The following is a 14,733-nucleotide window of genomic DNA, read 5'->3' as shown; positions in this document are numbered from 1 at the left end:
GAATCCTGTTTAGATGTCTCTTTAAATTGTTGATGATTCCTTTATTTTAATTGAGATCTGAGCCTTCATTATGCCCATTAGTGACTCAGCTCCTGATCATATCCATCCCGTTGGGCGTGTCTGCCTGCCCTGTGTTTCTCCAGAAGGGTGGAGGCCCAGGCACCCACTTCATCCACACCAAGGATGCTCTGTCCAGCATCACACGACCCCCAGCCCCGAAAGCAGGGAGTCTATTTGAAGGGAGTGAATTAAGGTTCCCACTCACCCCTACTCCCTGCCCCACACCTGTGCACAAAGGCTCTGTGATGGCACTCTCTAAACTCATAAGCACCATAACAAAGTCACCTGGCTTATAGGGAAGAGCAGGGTTAGAAAAAACTCCTATCACTTAACTCCTAGGATCCATTCTAGGATCCTGTATGGGATGGGATGGAGCTTGGGACCCTGGAGAATCTTCACTCCCTACTCTCTCCTTACAGAAGAAACTGTACTCAGCAAACAGGAAGTGCTTGCTTAAGAACCCATAAAGCAGTTAGTTCCTGGTGACTCTGGAATCTGGTCACCTCCCTGCCAGTCCAGAATTTGTTCAGCAAATATCCCCAAATAAATACTAAGTGCAAGTGCACTTCCAGGAATTTAAAGCCACCCCTAGGCTGGCGGGTTTAGGGGCAGGTGGATTTCTCACAGCTAGAAATGAGCCCAAACCCTGTCCTCACTGCGAGTGACGCAGAGGTCCTGGGTATGACCCCCCGCCAATGGGGGTGAGGTGAGTGAGGGTGGCTTCTGAGATCCACTCAGGGGACTGGACTCAGAGAGACAAAGGCCATGTTGAGAAACCTTCTGTATTTCCCTCAGGGAGAAAAAAAAAAACAAACCCTAAACACATACTCCTTCTCATGTCCTCTTTTCTTTTTTTTTTGCTTTTTTCAACCCAAATAAAGCCCCCCAGAGTAACTAAAACTTTTAGAGCCTCTGAAACTTGACCACCTGTTTGTTTTTCTGAAGCCTGCTTCTTTTCCTCAAAAATAAAAACAATAACAAAAAGAAGGAGAGGAAAGAGGAAAATGTGGCCTGGACCTCATCTGTTCATGCCCATGCTTTCTGAAGGTCCCTCAGGAATTAGGTGCTTTCAGAGGCTGCCACCCACAGCCCTCCAGTCTCTGAGCCACAGTGGCCAGTCCCCAGCCTCCCAATGTGATCTCGGCTCTGGGAAAAGGACTAGCACCATTCTGAGGCAAGGAGGCTGAGTCCAGCCACATCCACCCCTGACTCTGCCTGCAGCTTTGCAGAGCGATGCCCACACCCAGGGGGACTTGGACAAGTCATCAGCTGTTTAGTCTAGTTTCAGGAGAAGAGAGGAACCAAGCCAAGAATCCACATTGGCCAAAGGGGAAGGGAAAAAAAAAAAAAAAATGGAGTAAACACATTGCCAGAAGGTGGCGCTACACCTTAAGACAGGCCAGCCAGAAGGGATGATGCCTCCGGAGATGGTAGGATTTCAGAGGTGGGAGGGTGTCCAGAGAGGAAATGCAATGAAGTGAAATAAAGTCAGAGCTGGAAAGACCCTGAAAGGTCATTCTGGAATAATCCCATGTCATGGATGGGGAAACTGAGGCCCCCTGAGATGGCCCAGTCGTACACAGCAGAAGGTGGAAATCACAAGTCTATCACTGTGTGCTGCCTGCTCTTCGGCAAACCTGAAATCAGAGAATAAAACACAAGGATTGGCTGGCCATAGGGGAGCCAGGCTTTTGGAACTGAGGCTCTGACAAGGGGAAAGGACCCTACAGTCCCTTCCTGGGGAACGACCATGGCACCCTCCCAGAACAGAGGACAGGGGGTCGGCGGGGGTGGTGGGGGGAGCTTGTCTCAGTGGCCCTCACAGCATCCCTGTTTGAGTCTTGACAGGATCACAAAAGAAGTGGGCTCCACCACTCACTAGCTGTGCACTGTGGATGTTTCACTCAACCTCTCTGAGCCTTAATAGCTTCATCAACAAGAAGGCATAAAAATATCTCCCACTCAAGAATTTGCTGTATGATACAGGGAGCTCAAACCCAGTGCTCTGTGACAATCTAGAGGCGTGGGGCAGAGTGGGAGGTGGGAGGGAGGTTCAAGAGGGAGGGGACATATATATACCTATGGCTGATTCACACTGTTGTACAGCAGAAACCAACACAACATGATAAAGCAATTATCCTCCAATTAAAAATAAATTTTAAAAAATCGCCCATTCAAAATCACATCTGAGAATTAAAGGTTGTAATGTCAGGTGACCAGTGCAGCATCATGGAAATCTTTCTTCTCTTTGTGATGGCACCTCTAGCAGTCTTCTCCTGTAGGTATCCAAAACTTGGATCGAAAATGCCCGAAGTACTGTGATGGAAGACCTTGCTCTTATGATGGGCTCATCCCTGAGGACCCCAGCCAAGGAAGGGTGAGGTCACAAGATGGACGGCGGAAAGAGGAGGGGGAGGGGAAGAGAGAAACGGGCAAAATTGTCAAGCCTCCCTGTCTCTGTTCAAAGGCCATTTGTAGAGAAATGATTCCCTGTCTACAGATACCTGCGCGCACGTGCACGGACACAAGAGTCCGCAGTTGCAAAGGAGAACACGGTGTGGTGGCCTGAGGGCAGGGTCAGCACAGCCAGGCTTTCACTGCAGCTCCGATCCAGCAGGGAGCCACGTCGCCACCGCCTTCCCACCGGAGGGCTGCCTGGCTCTTTTCAATCCCCGACTCACATTCAGGGCCCCCAGGAGCCAGGCTGCATTATCCATGTCCTCTTCACAGACAAAAGGCCCAGGCCTTGAAAGGGCTTCCTTGGGACCACACAGCAAGGCGTAGGTGAAGCCCACCGCCAGGGGACGGCGCCCAGGCCCCTCCCGGCTCCTCCTCCTGGTTCCAGAAAGGCTCCCCCCACAGCATCTGAGCCTCAGTCCCTGTGGAGAGGTGAGAGGGCGGAAGGGGGATCCCGCTGAGGTCACTCCCAGCCCTAAGATCCTCTGACCTGGGGTCCCCAGTCCCACCAGCCTCTCGCGTCTCCCAAGGAAAGACACCCTCCACGTCGCCAAAGGGCCTGTCTAATCTAGATCACACGCTTTCAGAGAGGCAGGACTTTCCAGGCCACCTTTTAGCGACACCAGGTGAGGGAGAGACAAGGTCACCTACACGAGAGGGAGGAAACTGCGTCCTGTCCCTCCCCACCCGCATCCATGGATTCCTTGCTTCTGCCACACCACTGTGAGTGGACCCGAGCTCCATGCACCCGCTGAGATAATCAGCCGATAAACAGCACCCCGCTCCTGACACGCCCAGCCTTGCCCCAGTTATGTCGTCAGAGAAACACGGGCTCCCTGGGGATGAGCCTGTGTGCACTGTGGATCTGTACTCCTGAGTGTTCCACAGGGTGGTGGTGAGGTGGACAAATCCGGATTCGAGTCCGGTTTTACCAACTGTATGCTGTGTCAACACAGGCAGGCGATTCTACCCCCTGGGACTTTGGTTTTCTCCGCAGCAAACTGAGGGTAAAGATACATCAACTGCTGTCTTGTAGACACACGACCCGTACGAAGTTCTTATAGTGACCGGTTGGCGGTGAGCGCTTCTTCGACGCTAAGGAAGATTAGCGGTGTTTCTGGCGCGCACTCCCTTGACATGTATGGCGTGCCTACTGTGTGCAGGTGCTGTGGAGATTCTTCAGCCTGAGGAGTGGAGCTGTGGCCCCCATGGGCTGGAAGGTTGAGGATGATGGGAGGCTGGCCTCTAGAAGCTAAGCAAAAGCAGCCCGCGGTCTCTCCTCCCTCGTCCGCGTCGAGAATGTTCCTCAGACCTGCGGTCTCCACAGGCGGGGAAGCTTTGTGAGCTCTGTGTAGTTTGTCCCTGGGATTCTCCAAACCCTCCTCTCTATGCCCACTGTCTCTTCCGTTCCTGGAGGTACAGACTCCTCCTAAAGCCACTTGAGACCCATCCTGGTTCTATGTTCTGGGAGAATCCTCCTTTTGATCTGTGCTTCCAAACGTCTTTGACAGGATTCCTGAGGCATGACAGTAGCATGGCAGACGTTGGAGAGGAATAGGGATGACGATGGACACATGATCCCTGCTCTTGGAAAGCCCTCACACCTCTCTACATTCATTCTCTCACAATGTATTTATTGAGCATTTACTAGGTGCCAGGCATGTGATCAAGATGGCTGATGTGGCTTTCTCCTCGGAGCTTACAGTCAGCTGGGAGACAGTAAGTAAGCAAGGCGTGACAGTTGCAACAAGGAGAGAGTTCCAAGCTTCATGGGAAAGCAGATGAGATGACAGATAATAACAACTAAGGTAGACAAAGGTTAGAGAGGGAAGCGAGGAAGCAAGGAAGCTGCTTGAACACACAGGAAGAAGCCAGCTCTTCTGAGGGTGGGGCTCAGGAAAGGTTCACAGATAAGAGGAACAACAGAGCATCAGTGTGGAAACCACACGTTCTAGAGTCGTGCATCTGGCTTCAAAATCCAGCTCTGACATAGTTAACTTGGATGAGAACTCAGTCTTTTTAAGCCTCTGTTTTCCTGTCTGCTGAAATAGGCACAGGGCATCCTAGGTGGCTCAGTGGTAAAGAATCCGCAGGTTTGATCCCTGGTCCTGGAAGATACCCTGGAGAAGGAAATGACAACACACTCCAGTATTCTTGCCTGGAAATCCCCATGGACAGAGGAGCCTGGCGGGCTACAGTCCATGGGGTTGCAGGGTCGGACATGACTCAGCAACTGAACAGCAACAAAATGGACACAATATCAGTCCTTGATGTAGAATGTTGATCCAGGGACTAAATGAGATGGTTCATGGGAAACGAATGGGTCTGTGCCTGCTGGTATATAAAACCACTCAATGTGGTCATCTTTATTACAATTACTGAGTAAGATGCAAGCTGACATAAAGCATTGCCAGCAAGTGATTATGCAGAAAGGCATCCCCAACCCTGAGTGGGACCTCTGGTCTCGGGCAAGTCATTTCTTTCCCCCAATCCTCATTTTCCCATCTATGAAATAAGTGGGACTGTTACTGATACTTGAGGTCTCTTTCTGCAATCAAATGCTATACTGGGATGAGCGCTGGCCCTTTGAAGTCCATGACCACACAAAATGATCTCTCTTACATGGCTGCTCACTTCCTACATTCATGCAGACTATAGCCAGACCATATCCTTAGTAACAGCAAAGTTGTCCATGTTAGAGATCTGAAACCATGTCGGGAGGGTGCTGTAATCCACATAAACTAGTACCCCACATGGGTGTGCTACCGGAACACTCCAGTCTGTGTTCGGTCTTGGGCTGAATTTTCACAACCAGTTCATTCCCCACTAAACACACAGGTGCCCAACAGAAGTGATGACAGAGCCATCATAACATGCATTCAGATCCAGGAGGCATGTGGTTTCAATATGCCCCGTTGTGCTCATGACATTGTGGTTGATACTTTATTGTCTGCCTTTCAACAGAATCCTTTCTCTCAAGGTCTGGCCAAGTGGCCGAAATCATACAAATTCAACTACATGTTGAATGTTTGTCCTCTGGCTCCTTTTTGGCTCCAGGAAAAAGGCTTTTACCTTGTTTTCTGTCTTGTGAAGTAGCATTAACACCCACCTAAGACAGAAGCTGGGAGCCATCCCAGACTTCTTGTCCTCATGTCCAGTGATTAATTGGTGACCACGCACTATAAATTCTACCTCCTTGACATTTTTCAGATGAGTCCAATGTGCTTTAGCTCCATTGCCACATCCTGGCTCCTTCACTTACCAGGCCCCTGCTCAGAATTTTGCAATCAACTTGGTTTACTGTCCTCCAGTGGCTCCAACATCTCTCCTGTTTCAGGCTGCTTCTGCTACTGCTAAGTTGCTTCAGTCATGTCCGACTCTGCGACCCCATAGATGGCAGCCCACCAGGCTCCCCCATCCCTGGGATTCTCCAGGCAAGAACACTGGAGTGGGTTGCCATTTCCTTGTCCAATGCATGAAAGTGAAAAGTGAAAGTGAAGTCGCTCAGTCGTGCCTGGCTAGCCTGTTCTAAAAACACAGCTATGAATATGTGTTTCTACAGCCTGACACTTTTCAGTTAGTTCTCCATTACCATACCAGTGGTTCTCAAACTTGACCATGCATCTGAGTCATCTGGAAGAGTTTCAAAACACACATTGATGAGCCTGTGCCCAGTTTCTGATACAATAGATCTAGGATCCAACCAGTCCATCCTAAAGGAAATCAGTCTTGAATATTCATTGGAAGGATTGATGCTGAAGCTGAAACTCTAATACTTTGGCCACCTGATGCAAAGAACTGACTCATTTGAAAAGACCCTAAAGCTGGGAAAGATTGAAGGAGGGAGGAGAAGGGGTGACAGAGGATGAGCTGGTTGGATGGCATCACTGACTCAGTGGACATGAGTTTGAGTAAGCTCTGGGAGTTGGTGATGGACAGGGAGGCCTGGAGTGCTGCAGTCCATGGTGTTGCAAAGAGCTGGACATGACTGAGTGACTGAACTGAACTGAACTGAGATGTAGGATGGAGTCTGGGAACTTGCATTGATAGCAATTTCCAGGTAATTCTGATGCTGATTTTCTAGGGACCACATTTTAAGTACCACTGGGGCTTCTGAGGTGGCACAGCGGTAAAGAATCCACCTGCCAAGGCAAGAGACGTAGGAGATGTGGTTTCAATTCCTGAGCCTGGAAGATCCCCTGGAGTAGGAAACCACTCCTGTTTTCTTGCCTGGAAAATTCCATGGACAGAGGAGTCTGGTAGGTTACAGTCCATGGGGTTGCAAGGAGTCGGACACAACTGAGCTGCTGAGCATGCACGCATGTACAACCTACACTCTAAGGTGTAAACCCCTTACCCAGGCTCTCAAGAGTCTCCAGTCTGTACACTGTATGCTTCTTTCATATTATTTCAAGTGATTCCATGCACACACATAGACCTTATATTTGGGACCACCAAGGCCAGATACCCTCGTCAGACAGAGCCCCTCTAGTTTGAGCAGACAATCCAGGCTGTAGGTCGGAGGCTCACACCCTTACAAAGCAAGTGGTAGAAATGAGGCAGAATTCAATGGAGAACCAAAGGCTCAGCCACCCGGCAGGTGCTGACAAGCATTGACACCCAAGCTTTGTAGATGTGCTTCGGCGTTGATGCATCCCAAATGCTGTCTCCTCCTGATGCCTTTAAGCCATGTGGCAAAATAAACAGTGCAGCCAAATCATCATTTAAGCCAAACATAAACAAGATCTAAAGCAGAATAGGATGGACATGAGCCAAATGGAAAGGTAGTTTAAGGTTATGAAATCTGGCTTGGAAATCACATGTTGTCTGAACTTGTAAACATCAAAGAGCCAGGCTAGAAAACTGTAATAATGCAATAATAATTAATAATAATAAAATCATGGCTTCCTCACTGTTACCCCAGGATATAAAATCATAAAAAGAAATTAAGATGTGATAGGGCCTATTAAGTCATTGACTCTGTGTCTCTCAAGAGGGGAGAGAAGCACCATTTACAGAGTTGGAAAAACCTTGTCTTCCAAGGAGGACTCACAAGTGCCTCAAGAATAGAGGGAGCTTCGCAAGAGGCAGGATTGGGAAAATTCTGCTTACAAGCCATATAGCAGCCTCCATGTCTCCCACCTTTGGAGTTCTAGGTTGCTGATGATGAAAACAGACCTGCTCCCACTTCCTTGGAAAGAAAAGGGAAGCCCTAACCCCCCATCTAGAAAAGGAAATGGCAACACATGCCAGTATCCTTGCCTGGAAAATCCCAGGGACACAGAAGCCTGGTGGGCTACCATCCATGGAGTTGCAGAGTTGGACACAGCTTAGTGACTGCATGACGACAAATTCCCCACCCCCTCTCCTATCAGCATCTCTCACTGGGTCATCTCCAGCTGCCACATCCAGGAAGCTCATTTGACAAGACAGTGGCTGTGACCTTGAATCCCACACAAGGAGTGTGGCTGGGGCAGCCCTCCCCCCGCCACCTGGACACAGAGTTACTCACCTTGAATAGCACCAGAGAACTAGCTAGAATTTACTTTCAATATCTGGTGGATGTGCATACATTTGCTTGTTTCTTTCAGAACTCAAGATCAAGACAATTTGACAATTCAGAGTTAAGCATGTAACAAAGTATTCTCATGTAATGTGATGATAGTACTCAAATCATTCTTTTTAGATGAATTCCACCCCCTACCCCGCCAAATTGAGTAAACATTATCTTTATCTGTCTTAGGAATTGTTTCCTCCTCACACCCAAAACAACAGCAACAACAAAGGTCCCCACTGAGCCGATGGAATCACTTGATAGGCCTTTGAAGTAAAACTATTTGATGGAATTTATTTGGGATAAATATCTATCTTTTCCACTGTCATATTTTCTTATATTGTCTCATCTAGCATAAAGTGAACCCACTTGACTGAACTGGTGCTTTGCTGATCTGTGAGAGGTATTTCTGCCATGTTGTAGCTTTGAGTGGGTCCTGAGCAAAGGTATTTACAGTATTTCAAATTCTCTGGGAACATCATAATCTCTGTTTACAGAGGTGCCATTCAATATGGTAGTGACTGTCTGAGGGTGTGCTCAGTGGCCTCAGTCATATCCGATTCTTTGAGACCCCATGGACTGTGGCCCGCTAGGCTCCTCAGTCCATGGGATTCTCCAGGCAAGAATACTGAAGTGGGTTGCCATGCCCTCCTCCAGGGCATCTTCCTGACCCAGGGATCAAACCTGTGTCTCCTGCGTTTTCTGTATCGCAGGTGGATTCTTAACCACTGAGCCCCTGGGGAAGCCCGTGGTAGTGACTAGCCACACGTAACAATTTAAGCTTAAATTTAAAATTACTAAAATTAAGTCAAGTTGAATGAAGTCCAAAATTTCAGTAAAATAGGTGGTTAATTCACACAAACCACATATTAAATATTTCATAGTAATACACAGGTAGTGGCTACCATATTGGATTAATGAATACAGAAACTTTCTATTTTCATAGAAAGCTCTATTCCGCAGCCTTATTTTAGAAGTTTAACTTCTCCTGAAGCTTTATTGTAAAGGTTTATTCATGACCCTGACCCCGCTCATCCTCCAATCCTGCTCTGAGAATCAACCTCCATTACATTTTCTCATCCTCTGCTCAGCAAATGCAGCTGCATCCCACGTGGGCTCATAGACTCTGGCCTGTCCAGCCCTGAGAACAGGCCTTCATCCTGGCAGAAAATAAAGAATAGATTCCTACTCAAGGTAATTAATAATTCAGAACCAGTCTCAAATTCCAACAGTCTAATTATTGGTGTCTGCTCCCATTAATGGTTGTGGAAGTCAGATCTCTTTTGTGTTCAGATACATTCCTGTCCCTTACCTGAATGTCCATCATCCTGTCAGCTCTGACCTCAGATAACTCCAAGCTGCAAATGATTGAAAATGACTCCACCTTTGGGCATACTCTTGGTGCTTTTGGCTTATGACTGGTCACGGACTCAGTGTCACATGGGAAAGTTGGGATTCAGGCTATGAGCATCCACTAGTTTTTCTCTCAACAGCCCTAAAAAGTGAAAGTGTTAGTTGTTCAGTCATTATCAGACTCTGTGACCCATGGACTGTTGCCTGCCAGTCTCCTCTGTCCATGGAATTCTCCAGGTTAGAATGCTGGAGTTGGTAGCCATTCCCTTCTTCAGGGGACCTTCCCAACCCAGGGTTTGAACACAGGTCTCTTGCATTGCAGGCAGATTCTCTACTATCTGAGATACCAGGGAAGCCCCTCAACAGTCCAGTATCTGCTCGAATTAGAACATGGTATAGTAGAGAGGAGACCTCCAGTCATGGAATTCTGGATCCATGTTTCCCCTGACTCTGGGAATTTGGTCAAATTATAGAACATTTCTGAGCCTCCCTGTCCTCACTTATGGGAATAATAATAACAAAATCATGAGTTTGTGGTGAGGTTTATATGGCATAAGGATATTAAACAGTTAGTTCAGTGGTGAGTTTATAGATATCCAGACACTCAGGGCAATCATTCCCTTTCAATGTTTTTCTTTAGAAATTTTTGAATTAGTGGTAATAAAATAATGAAGGCAGTCACTTTTTTTAAAGCCATTAAAAGACTACAGCTCTTTAAAGTAGCTATTTAATTAACTCTTGCTTTTGTTTATATTACTACAAATAATCTGTGTTATCCATGCTCTGCAAAGTTAATTGTTCAGAACAAATGGGTGTCACTTGAAGTCTTACAGGCAAAGCGATCTCTTAAAAGGCCAGCACTTTCAGTGCTAACTTTAAATTAGAGACACACGTTTTCTCTGCCCAAGTGAGATTTCCAATCACTAAGTTATTCTTGTTCCAAACTTAGCCACAAGTACAATAGCAAGATCAGGTAGCAAAGCATAGTGGGTAAAGAGCGTTGGCTCTGGAGCCAACTGCCTGAAACAGAATCTTGACTTGGATTCATCCTAGCTGAGGAGTCAATAAATTAATACCCTGGAACAGTATCTGGCCCATGACAAAGGCTTTCTGTCTAAGTCTATGTATCAATAAGAAATTATCCTAAGATTCCAAAGACCCTGGCGCACTCACCTAAAATATTATGATCATTGGGAAAAGTGTGGGAATTCTAGCAATTCCATTAATAGTGGTCAGATGTACTGATCACTCACCTGGGCCAGGCCCTGTGCTAAGTACTTTGAAGTGAAAATAAGTGAAAATGTTAGTCACTCAGTCGTGTCTGACTCTTTGTGACCCCAGGGACTCCTCTGTCAGGAATTCCTAGCCCATCAGGCTCCTCTGTCCATGGAATTCTCCAGGCAAGAATACTGCAGTAGGTAGCCATTCCCTTCTCCTGGGGATCTTCCCATCCCAGGGATTGAATCTGGGTCTTCTGCATTGCAGGCAGATTCTTTACCATCTCATACATCATTCCGTTTCATTATTTATTCTTTAAACTATGAGCCCTTGGGCAAAACCAGAATTCAGTACAGGAAAATCTAACTCCCAAACCCAGACTCTTCACTCCAGTGTGTTTCTGCCTCTCCAGATAAGCAGGTTGTGAAGAGGGAGGTCTACTGGTTTCAACCTGACATACTGGGCTCACGTTCTTGGTCCACAGCTCTAGTTTAAGACCCACAAAGGCAGACACCCTGTGTTACTCAAAGAAGGAGAGAAGGAAAGCTGGTGGGCTTGCAAAGCCCTTCTTGGCCCCTCCTGGCATCAGGTGTTTGACACTACATGCCAGGTGAGGGTTTCCAACTGAACCTGCTCAATCTGGATTCAGTTATTTTACTTGTGCATATAGAGCTTTCTCAGAGAAGGCAATGGCACCCCACTCCAGTACTCTTGCCTGGAAAATCCCATGGATGGAGGGGCCTGGTGGGCTGCAGTCCATGGGGTCGCTAGGAGTCAGACACGACTGAGCGACTTCACTTTATTTTTTCCCTTTCATGCATTGGAGAAGGAAATGGCAACCCACTCCAGTGTTCTTGCCTGAAGAATCCAGGGACGGGGGAGCATGGTGGGCTGCCATCTATGGGGTCGCACAGAGTCGGACACGACTGAAGCGACTTAGCAACATAGAGTTTTCTGCCTTTTGAAACGAAGCCACTGGTAAACAACTGGCATCACTTATCAAGCATCCAAATTCCTGGCCAGTTGCCCAGGTGAAGCAAGAGCACCAGTTCAGAAGGGGACCCTCAGCATACTGACGTGCAGTGGTCACAAGACTCCTATACCCAACATTTCGTGAGCAGTGGGGGTTCTCGCAATTCAGGGCTTTAAAGTGTGCAGGTACCCCAGAACACTCTTGTTGATCAGCCTCTACTGAGATGGTAGCCTTATACTTGTTTATTTCAGTAAGAGTAGTCGCTACTCTCTCCCACTCTAATCCTTTGCATTTACAACCATTTATCCCCAAGAATGACTATAGCTTAAGCCATCTCACCAACTTTGTGTTTCTCACTATCTCTAGAACAACTGTTTGGAATCCTTGTCATGTGGAAAATAATAAAGGCTGCCTGGTATAGTGAAAGTGAAAGTGCCTCAGTCTTGTCTGACTCTTTGCAACCCCACTGACTATACAGTCCATGGAATTATCTAGGCCAGAATACTGGAGTGGCTAGCCTTTCCCTACTCCAGGGTATCTTCCCAACCCAAGAATTGAACCCAGTTCTCCCACATTGCAGGCAGATTCTTTACCAGCTGAGCCACAAGGGAAGCCCATTATTAACACAACATCAGTCAGACCTGGGTCTGCATTCCAGCTCCAACAGTTATTGGACAAATAACTCAGTGGCTGTAAGAGTCAGCTTCCTTCCACGTTACATAGGAGGGCAAGAGTGTTCATAACATCCTCTGGACAAACCTTAACTGACAAAAGTAACGAATAAGAAGACTTGCAAAGATTTAAGAATCTGAGAGTCTCCTTGTGATTGCTGATCATAGATATGATGCTGACTCTGCACATGGCTATGAATGAATCTCTAGTTGGCCCTATCTTTGTAGATGCTGACCCTTGAGTCTCACCAAGTCACCCCATCCTCAATCCCTCACCATTCTACAGGGATGCAAACCCTCGTTATCTAGAGAGCTGCCCCTTTCTAGCACATAAACCTAAAACCACTAAAGCAATATATATGTATACACATACATCTCATTTAACAAGCTTACATGTGATTTCTCAGTAATATCCAGGTCTGTAATAAGTTTTGCATAATGTTTCACTCAGTCGTGTCCACCTGTTTTTGACCCCATGGACTATAGCCTGCCAGGCTCTTCCATCCACGGGATTTTCCAGGCAAGAATACTGGAGTGGATTGCCATTTCCTTCTCCAGGGGATCTTCCCAACCCAGGGATCAAATCCAGGTCCTCTGCACTGCAGACAGACTCTTTACCATCTGAGCCACCAGGGAAGCCCATTTATAGACAAGGCAAAAGGAAATCTACATAACCACCAAGAAGTGGTGGACAACATTCAAAAAGGAGGCAGAGGAAACACCAGCAAAAGAGACAACACTGTGGGATCCTAAGTGCCAGGGCAGGAGGTAGGCAGATCTCACAACTGCCCTGCACATACTACCCACCTCCACTCCTACTCAGACCAAGATGAAAATATGCAGCGGCCCAGTGAAACAATGGGTGGTGTGACCACTGCCAGGCAGACACCACACATGGTGTGTTCAGGTTACAAGGGTCCTTTGAGTTTCTTAAGTCCAAACTCTCACAGTTCAGATGAACAAAGACACAAGAAGGTCCACAAGCTCTTTTCCTCCCTCCAAAGTAAAATCTCCTAGAACTGGGCAAATTCGGTTCAATACCATCTGCTAGCTGTGTATAATGAAGATGGCGGTGAGCTAACACGTGTTAAGTGCTTGTGAATGGCCAGGCTCTGTTCTACAAGTCTTAACTCATTTACAATTCAAAACCTCTCTTGGAGGTAGAGACAATTTAGTCCTATCTTCCTGAGAAGAAAAGGATTGTAGTCAGTCAGTTCAGTCACTCGGTTGTGTCCGACTCTCTGTAACCCCATGGACTGCAGCATGCCAGACTTCCCTGTCCATCACCAACTCCCAGAGCTTTCTCAAACTCATGTCCATCTCGTTGGTAATGCCATCCAACCATCTCATCCTCTGTCGTCCCTTTCTCCTCCCACCTTCAATCTCTCCCAGCATCAGGGTCTTTTCCAATGAGTCAGTTCTTCACATCAGGTGGCCAAAATGTTGGAATTTCAGCTTCAGCATCAGTCCTTCCAATGAATATTCAGGACTGATTTCCTTTAGGATGGACTGGTTGGATCTCCTTGCCCAAGGGACTCTCAAGAGTCTCTCCAATACCACAGTTCAAAAGCATCAATTCTCCGGCACTCAGCTTAACTCACCATGGTAACAGAGCTGAGACGTGATGGAGCGGAGAGGATGTGTGTCAATTGTTAGGCTGACTTCCATCAAAAATTTTAGAACAGCAATGATTTTTCCACTTTTGTTATCTAGATCCATTTCTATGACATATCTGGTTCCCTAAAGATAATAGATAAATGACAGGTCAATGTATTATCCTCTAGTACCTTGCATTGATAATTCCTCTCATCAAGCCAAACATTGGTATTGCTTTTCTCCAGGGGTGAGTTGTTGACTTTGCCCAATGCCACTGGAGCAGCAATAGTTCAGTTCAATCTGAAACTATTGCTTTCCTGTTTAATTCAACAGACATTAATTTTCTGACTTTACTCTTTAATCCCTGAACATCTGTTTCTTCAAATGCCTGTGTTCAGGTCATTGGTGGGTTTGGTGACTTCTGTTAAGCCTCTACTTCTCATATTCTGTCTTAATGCTAGAATCTTTTAAAGCAAATGATAACCAGAGTTTTTACCTGAATTTTTTTCTTTTTAAACATTTTTATTTACTTTGTAATAAAATTATGCACATTTAAAGCAAGAGATACTAAGGGAACATTTCATGCAAAGATGGGCTCGATAAAGGACAGAAATGGTATGGACCTAACAGAAGCAGAAGATATTAAGAAGAGGTGGCAAGAATACACAGAAGAACTGTACAAAAAAGATCTTCATGACCCAGATAATCACGATCGTGTGGTCACTCATCTACAGCTGAACATCCTGGAGTGTGAAGTCAGGTGGGCCTTGGAAAGCATCACTATGAACAAAGCTTGTGGAGGTGATGGAATTCCAGTGGAGCTATTTCAAATCCTGAAAGCTGATGCTGTG

The sequence above is a fragment of the Bison bison genome, unplaced genomic scaffold (genome assembly GCF_000754665.1).
Source record: "Bison bison bison isolate TAMUID 2011002044 unplaced genomic scaffold, Bison_UMD1.0 scf7180017864307, whole genome shotgun sequence".
NCBI classification, from domain to species: domain Eukaryota; kingdom Metazoa; phylum Chordata; class Mammalia; order Artiodactyla; family Bovidae; genus Bison; species Bison bison.
This window is presented reverse-complemented; position numbering follows the sequence as displayed.